Source organism: Peromyscus leucopus, chromosome 10, assembly GCF_004664715.2.
Source record: "Peromyscus leucopus breed LL Stock chromosome 10, UCI_PerLeu_2.1, whole genome shotgun sequence".
Taxonomy (NCBI): Eukaryota; Metazoa; Chordata; class Mammalia; order Rodentia; family Cricetidae; genus Peromyscus; species Peromyscus leucopus.
The window spans coordinates 89,069,457-89,082,050 of record NC_051071.1 but is presented as its reverse complement, the minus strand read 5'-3'; the positions used below and the strand labels follow the sequence as shown (position 1 = coordinate 89,082,050).

The window sequence follows — 12,594 nt, the reverse complement described above, 5'->3', positions numbered from 1 at the left end:
GACAGTATTGACTCAGTAAGTGTGTTGGCTAGCTTTTTGTCAACTTGATACACACTGGAGTCATTTGGGAAGAATCCTCAGCTGAGGAATTGCCTCCATCAGATTGGCAAGTCTGTGGAGCATTTTCTTGACTGATGATTGATGTGGGATGGCCAAACCCACTATCAGGTCCTGGGATGTTTAAGAAAGCAGGCTGAGCAAGCCATGAGGAGTAACTAGTGAGATGTGTTCCTCCAGCATCTCTGATTCACTTCCTGCCTGAGTTCCCACCTGATTTCTTTCTGTGGTGGATTGTAATGTGAAAGTTTAAGTCAAATAAAATTTTTCCTCCCCAAGTAGCTTTTGTTCATGATGGTTTCTCACTGCAATAGGAAGTAAACTGCCAGTGAGTCAGGAAACATCTAAGATGAGAGAAAAAAGAAAAGCACACATAGCAGTTGAAGACAAAATGGAGAATCAAAAGATGAACAGAAACCTGCTAAATTATAGATTTCATTCAGTACAAACATTTCAACTCTAACCTAAATATAAATGGTCTCAATTCTGGAGTAAAAGATGCACCTGCCAGGCTGAATTGAAAAGCAGAAAACAACAGCCAATTGCTTATTGCAGCAGGAAACTCAACCAGCTGGCAACTCATATGAAGACTGAAAGGGTGGAAAGCTGCATTTTAAGCAAACTGCAAAAGCAAACAGGAGTAGCTATGCTTCTACCTGACAGAGCAGATATCCAGCCAAAGTTAGGAAAAGTAAAGATAACTACATATTAATAATTGGAGCAATTCACCACAAATGAATATAAAATATATATAATGAAAATTAGTATAGCAGACTACATAAATCAAACCGTACTGGACAAACACAGCTAGATAAAATAATGGTGGGTGACCTTGGTTTCTTATTGGTACTTTAATATTCTTTAATAGTATACATTTATTGAGGGAAGTCATATCTGTGGATGAATATTTGCTGTTCTGTGCTCTAAGCGCTGATGCTTTCTCTGCAGTGTGTGAAGAGTACTCAGTGGTCTGTCTCTAATCCAGACAGCTTGGTATAGGCTTAGATTTGCCATCATAGAGGAAGTGTGTGTGTGTGTGTGTGTGTGTGTGTGTGTGTGTGTGTACATTTAGGTCTTTGTGTGTCTGTGTGTAAGAGTGTATTTGGGTCTTTGTGTGTCTGTGTCTGTGTCAGTGTGTATTTGGATCTGTGTGTGTCTGTGTGTCTCTAAGTGTGTATATGTCTGTGTGTGTCTATATATGTGTGTGTGTGTGTGTGTGTGTGTGTGTTATTATTTGCTTTGCTTTTTCCATCTCTTTCCTTTTCACTCTTATGTAATTATGGTAAAAGTGGTTGTCTCTGCTGTAGTTATTTCAATGGTGGGTGCTACAGTTTTTATTTCTTTGTACATTTATTTTATTATTTTATGTGTAAAAGTGTTTGCCTCCACATATGTCTGCATATCACATGCATCTCTGGTGCTCATGGAGACCAAAAAGAGGATGTCAGGTCCCCTAGAACCAGAGTCACAACAGTTGTGAGCTGCCACATGGGTGCTGAGAATTGAACCTTGGTTCTCTGGAAATGCAGTCATTGTACTGAACCATTTCTCTAGCTCCTGGAGTTTCTTTCTTCTTGTTAGTAATGTATATATTCTGTAATCTATGTTTTGGAAAACAGTACTTAGTAAATTTAGGAGGCAGGTAGTTGCTTATGAAGTTACTCTGACTAACTCATGAGAGTTGAATGCTGAAATTTCCACATTTTTCCCTGTACCCTAGTGTGGGAATCCTAGCTATGCATGTGATGTGTGTGCTATTCCTTGAGTGGTTCAGCACACATGACACTGCTTGAGTATGCTCCCCCTTCTGGATGCTTACGGGACCATGCACACCCTGGGTTCTGTTACTTATCTGAGTGACTGCTAAAATGAACAAAGCATGCTTGCTACACTGCCAGGATTATGGTGGGATTAGGAAGACTAATGCTATCAAGCTCAGGACTCTGACCCTAAGACCCCAAACTTGGAGCTTTTGAGAAGGGAATGGTTAGTGAAGGTTACTGTCTCCTTTTTCCTCTTTGTGCGTTGATAGCCCCAACCCCTGACAGTTTTGCCATAAAATCTTCTAGAACTTTCAGATTCTCATATTTAATAGGAACATATTTCAAGTCCAGTGATATCTATGTTGATATTTTTTATGCTTTAAGATTTGATGCCTCAGCATTTTACTAAGAAAAGTGCTCTTAAACAACATGAGTGACTGGTCTCCTGGCCAGAGTGCCCCAATCTCCAGTCCCCAGGCCCCAGGGCACATCCCATGTGCCTCGCCCTTCCATGTCAGCCCCAGCAGCTGCTCAGCAAGTAGGACTCCTACAGGCAGGCCACTCCACCAATACAATCACCCATTGGACTCTGTAACCTACAAGACATACCCCACCGCCCAAACCTACCTAAACCACCGTCCTCCCCCTGACCAAACATCCCCTGTGGCATCAGTGACCCCCACAGGCACAGACACCACTGCACCAATCAAAGGAAGAGCCCCAGCAGCAGGTCAGCGGTGACACCTGGAGGCACAGGCACCACTGCACCAATGGAAAGAAGAGCAGCCCTGGAGGAACAAGCACCACCCATATCAGTTGGAAAAGCAGGCACAGGCAAAACCTACACCACTTGGGATAACAGACTCCATAGGAACAAGGAAAACCCACACCAGCCAGAAGAACTGTTCCATAGCTGAATCTAGGTATCCAAATCCACAAACTCCAGCTGAGATAACTCTACTCGACATGGCAACCAGCCAATCACCAGAACCTCTGGCCATTCAGGACAAAAGACAATAAAGAAAACAGACAGTAAAGGAACAAAAAACCCATTCAAGAAAGACATTACAAAAATCAACACCTGTACCTATAATTACCCAAACCCAGATGGGTAGACAGAAGTGTAAGAATACATTCAACAACATCAAAGACCTCACCATAAATCCAGTTACACTAAACCTGATAAAAGCAAAAGTGGGAAGTAGCCTCAAAATGCATTGGCACAGGAGACTACTTCCTAAATATAATATCAGCAGCAGACACTGAGATCAGCAACTAATAAATGGGACCTCCTGAAACTGAAAAGCTTCTGTAAGGCAAAGAACATGGCCAATTCAGCCTACAAAATGGGAAAAGATCTTTACCAACCCCACATCTGACAGTGGGCTGGTCTCCAAAATATATAAAGAACTCAAGAAACAAGACATCAAAATACCAAATAATCCAATTTAAAAATGGGTACAGATCTAAACAGGGAATTCTCAACAGAAGAATCTCAAATGGCCGAAAGACATTTAAGGAATTGCTCAACATCCTTAGTCATCACAGAATTGCAAATCAAAACAACTCTGAGATACCATCTTACACCTATCAGAATGGCTAAGATCAAAAACAGTGATGACAGCTTATTTTGGAGAGGATGTGGAGTAAGGGGAACACTCCTCCACTGCTGGTGGGAGTGCAAACTTGTACAGTCACAGTATGGTGGTTTCTCTGAAAATTGAGAGTCAATCTACCTCAGGACCCAGTGATACCATTCTTGAGCATAAACCCAAAGGATGCTCAATCATACCACAAGGATACTTGCTCAACTATGTTCATAGCAGCATTATTTGTAATAGCCAGAACCTGGAAACAACCTATATGCCCCTCAACCAAAGAATGGATAAAGAAAATATGGTATATTACACAATGGAGTATTACTCAGTGGTTTAAAAAATCATGAAATCTGTAGGCAAATGGATGGAACTAGAAAAAAAAAAAATCATCCTGAGTGAGGTAACCCAAACCCAGAAAGACAAACATGGTATGAATTCACTCATAAGTGGATATTAGATGTAAAACAAAGGATAACTAGGATAAAATTCACAGCCCCAGAGAAGCTAGGTAACAAGGAGGACTCTAAGAGGGACACATGGATTGCCCTCGAAGGGGAAATAGATGAGATCTCCTGGGTAAACTAGGGGTAGGGGAGGGTAGAGGGGAAGGGATGGGGGATGGGAACATGAGGGAATAGGGTGGTCCAGTGCAGGGAGAGACAGAGTGAGGGAGCAATAAAAGAGAAATCTTGATAGATGGGGCCATTATGGGGTTAGGGAGAAACCTGGTGCCAGAGATACTCCCAGGAATCCACAATGATGACTCCTAGCAATAGTGGAGAAGGTGCCTGAACTGGCCTTCTCCTGTAATCAGATTGGTGACTACCCTAATTGTCATCATAGAGCCTTCATCCAGTAACTGAGGGAAGCAGATACAGACATCCACAGCCAAAGCCTGGGTCAAGTTCCCAGGAATCCAGTGAAAGAGAGGGAGGAGGGATTATATGAGCAAAGAGGGTCAAGATGATGATGAGGAAACCCACAGAGACAGCTGGCCCAATGCACTGTGAGCTCATGGACTCTAGACTGACAGCTAGGGAGCCTGCATGGGACCAACCTAGGCCCTCTGCATGAAGGTGACAGTTGTGTGCCTTGATCTATTTGTGGGGCCCCTAGCAGTGGTGCCAGGATCTGTCCCTGGCTAAAGAGCTGGATTTTTAGAACCCATTTCCTATGATGGGTGCCTTGTTCAGCCTTGAGGCCGGGAGGAGGAGCTTGGTCCTCCCTCCACTTGATATGCCGGATGTTGTTGACTCCCATGGGAGGTCTTACCCTTTCTGAGGAGTGAGTGGGGGGCTGGTAGAAAGGAGGTGGAGGGGAGGGAATGAGAGGAGACGAGGGAGGGGCAATTGTGGTTGGTATGTAAAATAAATTTTAAAAAAAGATTTAATGCCTCTACTTTTTATTAAGAAATGTGCTCTTTTGCTTGTCTTCTGTTTCTTTGCAATAGGTAATAGAAAGAATAGTCATAAAAGTCACAGGTTTTGGTAACTGAACCACATGACATTCTATGGCCAATAAACCTTGGCTTCTGCATGTGCTGACATATGTAGACTGGTACCTCAGCTCCCAGGTGGCCGCTGAGAGCACACAGGCTGGGGAGGACAAGGACACAGCTCTCCTGCAGGCATTTCTAGGCAGCCTTTGCCTTAGTGTGCTGGGAATCAAGGGTGTTCTGCTATACATGGAAACCTAACCCTCTTTTCCAGAGCTTTGTACTTTTTTTCATGAAATAGTTTAAATATTTTCTCCCTAAAAAAAAAGGGGGGGAAGGAAGAAATGTGCTGTTAGAGAATATTAGTCTTTAAACATTACTGTAGACTGAAGATTTTTTGGTCCCACCAGTTCCCACCAGGGCTGCAGCTGTTTATATATATATATATATATATATATATATATATATATATATATATATATATATATATATATATATAATTACTAAGAGGCTTAATATTAATTACACTCTGTCTGGTCTATGGCTCAGGCATATTGGTAGCTAGCTAGCTATTATATCTTAAATTAATCAATTTCTATTAATCTACATTTTGCCTCATGGCTGTGGCATTATCAGCCTGCTGGCATAATGTTCCTTGGTTGGCTGGATGGCACATCTCCCGACTCCACCATTCTCTTTCCTGTCTCTCTCCTTGGATTTCCCACCTGCCTCTAAGCTGCCTTGCCATAGGCCAAAGCAGCTTATTTATTAACCAATGTGAACAACATACATTCACAACACACAGAAAGACGTGCCCCAGCACTTCCCCTTTTCTATCTAATCAAAAAAGAAAGTTTTATCTTTAATATAGTAAAATTATATATAACAAACAGTTATCAAGCAAGAATTACAGTTACAATATCTAGTCTATTTGTATTTGGCAAAATTAAAAAAAAATTTTATCATCTATCCTATATTTGAGAGTCTAAAGTTTCATATCTAATTTATCTTTTATCATAACCAAGGAAAATTATAATAATAACTATCTAGTCTCTAATACATCAATGACCCCAAAAGGATATAATATTACCTAAGTAAACAGGAAGTGCTTTGTAAGAAACTTCTAAAATTCTGAAAATGACAGAGACAACTGCCTGCCTGGACAGTCACCCAAGGTTCCTCTGCAACATTGCGGCATCCATCTTCAGCCTATAGGTCTTCAGTTTTTTAGTCACTTCTCCCTGTGTCCTGTAGAATATCTGGCAGTCTCCTCTGCAGAGTAGGAACCTGAATGACCATCAAGCCTTGTTTGGGCAAAATTTAGTGGTCACTTTCCTATATGTTTAGTTTATATAACATACTGTCAAGCAGTCCAGGCAAGAGCAGTTTCATGCCCAAATGGCTAACTTTTACTATAAAGAAAGTGAATACCATATGCAGTTTCGTCGATAGGCATCATCTTCTTTGAAGTAAATCAGTGCTGCCAGGAACAGACTCACTCTGTCCAGAAAGTCTGTCTCACTGTCCAGAAAGTCTAAGTTTTTAAAACATTTTAAATACCATATTCTGTAGGTTCTTGAAGTGTTTGAAGATTACCTACCTAATTGAAATATATCTTTATATACCTAAAAAACTTAACTACCATGACTATAAATCTGATTATCCTAAAAGACTCATTATTAATCTGTATTTCTTAATTGTACATTACAATTTAAATGAGTTGCATTAACATAATACCTTAAACAAGGGTAGAAATACATATACAGTATAACAAAATTAACTTTAAATTTGTGACAATAAACCAAAATCCATAGCAATGTAAAACATTTCAAACAAATTGTTGCTCTTTAAAAGTAGATTCAGTAATCTATCTTTTCATCTTATCACATCTATAATATCCCCTTTTCTTCTTTAGGAAGAGATTGTATTTATAATCAACCTGCTTTAAATAAAAATAAACATTTATAAACAATATTTTATTTATAATTTTTGGGAATTTGGGTGTAGCTTCTCATACTACTTCCTGCTGGTTGGGGGCACTGGCAATCTTATGGGGATCCTGAGAAAATTAAGAATTATAATTAAATCTTGGCTATAGTAGCCTGTGAAGCTGTATTGACCTTTCAGGGGGTCTTGGCTGATCAAACCATAGTGGCCTGGAAGCAATCCACAGGTTCTCATCTTCTGTGAAAACAAAATTATAACCTCTTTTCCAAAGCAACATATCCTTAGACACAAATTTTGAAGTCAAGATACCTTTAAAATATATTTATTGGTTTAACTTAGTAGCCTTTACAATCAAATGTCTCTCTGCAGTTAAAAATCCCAAAGACAATATAATCCAGACTTTCTGTGTGATTTCCATCTTTATGTGGCTTAACTTTTATATTACTTTTATTGCCTCTTTAAAGACTTTATTTTGTAAAACCATCTATTTTTTATATAACTGCATATACTCTTTTCCCTCTTTCTTCTAAGCCTACCTACATTTTACATACACTGTAAACTGTTTAGTTTTATTCCATCTGAATCTGTCTCATTGTGAATCTATCGTCCTTCTCTTATCAGGAGAGATTTTTATACTGCTAAACTGCATGGCTAGGACCAACACAGAGGCCTTGGCTGCAGGCTCCACCCATCTCAGCTGCCCAACACAGCAGAGATACACCTGCCGCCAACTCCAAGAAAGTTCTATGCCTCCAAAAAGCGGTGTGTAGCCCAGAAACCTTTTTTTTCCTTTTCCTTTTTTTTTTTTTTTTCCTATACTAGCAAAAGCTAAATCCATAATGGAGTGTGCTGCATGGATTGGAGATGTCTCTGCATACTGTGGTGGGAATCAGCCATGCTGTAGGTCAAGCCTACATGCAATGAACCTGCCATACTCTAGTTCACAGTTTGTCTGAGAGACACAACTAGGAAGCTGTTTTAAGCTCTGTTTTAGAATCTCTTCTCAAGTTTTCTCAGGTTTTAGGTGGAAACTTGAGCCAACACATTGGGCAGCCAAAAGTAGACTAGAAGTTTTTCAGTCCTGCCAGGTCCCACCAGAGCAGCAGCTGTTTTTATAAAATAATCACTCAGAGGTTTAAGGTTTAATATTAATTATAAACTGTCTGGTCTGTGGCTCAGGCTTATTGGTAGCTAGCTAGCTATTTATCTTAAATTAACCCATTTCTATTCATCTATATTTTGCCATGTGGCCGTGGCATTATCAGTGTTCTGGGAACTTGTTGCTTGGGCAGCTGGATGGTGTCTCTCCTGACTCTGCCTTTCTCTTTCTTGTCTCTCTCCTTGGATTTGCAACCTTCCTCTAAGCTGCCTTGCCATTGGCCAAAGCAGCTTATTTATTTATTAACCAATGTGACAACACATATTCATAGCATACAGAAAGACATCCCCCAGCCCTTTACCAACTATCACTTTGCTGACTTATTTTGTTGTTGTTATTTTGAAATTGTGTTTTAATTACAACATTTCTCCTTCCCTTTCCTCCCTCCAAACCCTCCCATAAATCCCTCCCTGCTCTCCTTAAAATGCATGGGCTCTTGTTCCTAAATTGGTACTGTGTTATGTATGTGTGTGTGTACATATATAGTATTTCCAAATATAACCTGTTGAGTACATATAATGTTACCTGTATGCATGTTTTTCAGGGCTGACCATTTGGCTCTGGACAAACAATTGGTGTGCTCTTACATGGATAAGACTGCCCCTCCTGCTCCCAACTTTCCTCAGTTGCCTGTAGTTCTTTTTGTAGAGCTGAGACCTCCTGGACTTTTCTCCACGCAGTTGGGATGTTCACAGCTGTCCTCTTTAGCCCATGTTTGGGTAGTTGTGTTGATGAGACTTTATGGGTGTAGTTAGTAGGACTTTCTTGTCAGACTTTCTTGGAATGACAGCCCCCAAATAATGACATAGACTTAATATTAATTATGAAAGCTTGGCCTTTAGATTAGGTTTGTCCCCAGTTAGCTCTGATAACTTAAATTAACCTGTTTCTAGCAATCTACAATCTGCCACATGGCTTTTTACCTCTCTTCCATTCTGTATGTCTGACTTGCTCAGTGTCTCTCTAGTGTCTCTTGCTCACCTACATTCATAACTCTGAATTCCTCTCTCTACCCAGAAGTCCAGCCTACTCTCTCCTGCCTAGCTGGTGGTCATTCAGCCTTTATTAAACCAATCAGAAGGAGCCTTTAACACAGCCTGATGAAACATCCCGCATCATCACAGCAAACTCCCTGACGCTCTTCCTCTTACACTCTTTCTGTTTGCTTGGTCTTCCACAGTGTTCCCTGAGCCTTGGGGGAGAGAGTGTTTTGTAGATGCTTCCATTGGAACTGTGTCCCCAAACTGCATTTTGACTGGTTGTGGTTTTGGGCAATGGTCTCTATACATTGCAAAGAGAAGTCTCCTTGATGATAGGTAGACTACACTTATGGGTGTAAGTGGGACTACACTATGGGACTTACACTATGGGACTGACACTATGGGACTGACACTATGGGACTTACACTACTGGTGTAAGGACAAGTGTTTACAGGGTGTTGTTAAGGATTGTGCTGGTTTAGTAAATTAGAGGTTATAGGTTCTCCTCCAATAACTGTGACTTCACTAGCACTGGTTAGTTATCTAGGTTTCCAGTACCAAACTCAACTAGAGAGACTGCCTTAGTTAGGGTTTCTATTATTGTGAAGAGACACCATGACCATGGCAACTATTATAAAGGAAAAGCATTTAATTGGGTGGCTCACAGTTCAGAGATTTGGTCCATTATCATAGTGTGACATGGCAGCATGCAGGCAGACATTTTCTAGAGAAGTAGCTGAAAGTTCTGCATCTTGCCTGTGCAACAGGAAGTGGTCTGTCTCACTGGGTGTGCCTTCAGCATATTTGAGGCCTCAAAGGCCACCTCCACAGTGACACACTTCCTCCAACAAGACCATACCTACCTCAACAAGTCCGCACCACCTAATAGTGCCAATTCCTTTGAGGGACATTTTCTCTCAAACCACCACAGTTACTGGCAGGGCTTGTGTACCACTACTTCACCCACAGGGCTACTGGACAGGTCATCACTGATGTGGTTCATGATGTCATTGCTAGGGAGGACTGCTGTGTCTCTCTCCTTTGGAAGCTTTCATGTGCCTTCTAGTACCAGGAAAGATAGTCCTCAGGGCAGGAGGGGGGCATCCAAGTCAGTAAAAGCTCAGGGGCCTCTGTGCCCTGTGTCTGAAGTACATGGTGTCTCCAGCAATGGGGAATTACCTTCCACCTCCAGGGGATAACTAAGGGCAATAGCAATAGACTGTATGTTTTAGGAGTCTCTTAGGCAGCCCTGGCAACAACTCACAAGAGGGCTTCTCATATCCAGTATTTGTTTTTGTTTTTTGTTAAGTGGTCTTTGGGATTTCTATCAGCCTAGATAAGAAGGGTTCATTAAACTATATATGTGTATGTATACACTGAATTGTGGGCACTATAGGTTTTATTATTTTAGGTAAATAGTTAATAGTGTGTTTCCTTTTTCATCAATCCATATTGTTATTTTACATGCTTCTCTCCTTCTCCTGTATTTACCTCCCTCCCCCTTTCCAAAGGAGAATGCTTTTCTCTATCAAATCAATTTTATCTTAAAAATATGGAATACTTCACCAATGTGTGTGTCATCCTTACACAGGGGCCATGTTAATCTTCTCTGTATCATTCCAGGAAATGTATATGTGCTGCCAAAGCAAGTATAGAGGTTAACTTTAATACCCCACTCACATCAATAGGTTCTCCAGATGCCCACAAGTGAACAAACATCAGAGTTAAACTGTGCCATAGAGCAAATGGACTCACAAGACTTATACAGAATGTTCTATACAATCACTGAAGTCACATCCTCCTCAGCAGCTCATGGGTCTTTTGCCACAGCCCTGAACAAACCAGGAAAAGAAAGCTTACACCTGCACACAATAAAGGCCACTGTGATAATCCTACCAACAGCATTGTACTGGATATACCCATAGCCACAGAATTGTGCACTGTAAATTGGTGAGGATTATGATGTCAGTTATACTACAATAAAGCCATTCCTGAAGAGAAAACGTGAAGCCAAAGTCATCTAGATTATTAATTTTTGTTTCACATCCTGAAGTGAGCTGGGCAATAATCTTTGTGGAGAAGAAATTTTAATTTTCTATGTACCAGCGTAGCTTGTGTGTGTGTGTGTGTGTGTGTGTGTGTGTGTGTGTGTGTGTGTGTGTGTGTGACCGTGTGTGTGCATGTACAAGGTAGATTTTCCAGTTCTCTAATTTTCATAATACATCTTAATCCTAATGATTTCCTCAAGCAGCTGATTCTGAGACTTTCTACTTCATAAGGTTTTCAAATACAACCAAACTTAAATAAAAATAGTCAACAGAATGTCCAGGGTGTCCAGAAACTGACCTAATCATACACTGTGTTCAAATGCACTAAAAAGTCACGTGGTGCTCTCAAAATATATGCAATGTGGCTATAAGGTAGGTATTTACCAAATACTTAACATGAAATTCACATAACCCATATAAAATCTTGGTTTGTCTTTAAGTAAGACCTGTTTATTCATCAAGGGTATCTGTGACAGGGTAAGGAACATAACACCTAGAGTTTCCCTAAGCAGAGGCTCTGCTGCTGGCATTATGGGATGGTTCTAGACACAGCCTTCCTTTGAGTCTCCTCAAATCCCAAATCAACACACACAAGAGATGTTCCCTCAAAGGCAAAGGCCAGGAGAAGCTTCTTTGAAAAGCCACTGTTTCCCCTTCTCGTTCCTGAGCTGTGAGACTGACGGGCCCCCTCTTGTAATGGTCTCAAGGATTCAACTTAGGTTCTGCTCCTGCAGAGGACCTGGGTTCCATTCCCAGCTACCACATGGGGACTTCAACTGTCTGCCACTCCAGTTGGAGGGGATCCAGTGCCCTCTTTGGCCTCCAGGGGCACCAAGTATGCAAGCAGTGCCCTTACATACATGCAAGCAAAACACTCACACACAGTAAATAAAAATGAATAAATCACTTAAAATGTAACTCGATTCAGCTTTGAGGGCCCCTAAATGTGTTGATGTCGTTTCCGATGTTCTTTCTCACAACAATTCTCCATTCTAGTTTGTATTTTTTTCCTCTCATCCTGCCAAATGCTCCACAGATCCTTAGACACAGTTATGTGCAGAAAAGATTCCGCATGTGTGTATATTTTAACACAGGTTGATTGAAGAGAATACACTGTTGGAAAGGCCTGTGTTAACACCATAGGAAGGGCTACTCTGTGCAAATGCCGAGGCCTGGACACATGGTGCTCAATAAATATGTGTGACTATTAAACTTTCTGTGTTTTTAAAACCAGACGAGCAATTAAATCTCTAGTATTACACAAGAAAAGAAGATAGCATTGTAGATACACAGTCACTGAAAGGTTTAAAATCTGGTTATTTTGGCCTTTAATTTTTCTGTCTGTTCAAACTTTTTCCACACTATCTGAGTAAGAGTTGTAAGAAGTTGGTGAATATCTGTATAGCAAACTAGAGATTTTTGGACAAATTTTAAATCGTGAGATTAAAGAAAAAGAATAAATTGTTCTAGTTTCTTGAAAGACCAGTGTTAACAAATTTCTTTTGCACTTGTGGTAACTTCACTGCTTGATAATACTTTACCCACCCAACATCAACTTTATTTACATTCACACATTTGGAGATCAGAGGTTGTACATAATCAGTCTG

At 40.6% G+C, this 12,594-nt stretch overlaps 1 protein-coding gene and 1 non-coding gene across 4 annotated transcripts in view; both read right to left on the bottom strand.

Moving 5' to 3' along the window:
- Positions 1–12,594, bottom strand: part of LOC114691794 (ATP-binding cassette sub-family G member 3-like) — a 69,535-nt gene that overhangs the window by 56,500 nt on the left and 441 nt on the right. For 2 of the 3 annotated variants that reach the window (XM_037209247.1, XM_037209245.1), the window contains exon 2: positions 10,506–10,576. The exons of the other annotated variant lie outside the window; for it this stretch is intronic. The gene's annotated coding sequence lies outside the window, so the exon portion shown is untranslated. The remainder of the gene's footprint in view (positions 1–10,505; positions 10,577–12,594) is intronic. 3 annotated transcript variants of the gene reach the window in all.
- LOC114691884 lies at positions 10,486–10,588 on the bottom strand. The gene has a single exon (XR_003734285.1). It is a non-coding gene; the product is annotated as a U6 spliceosomal RNA (small nuclear RNA).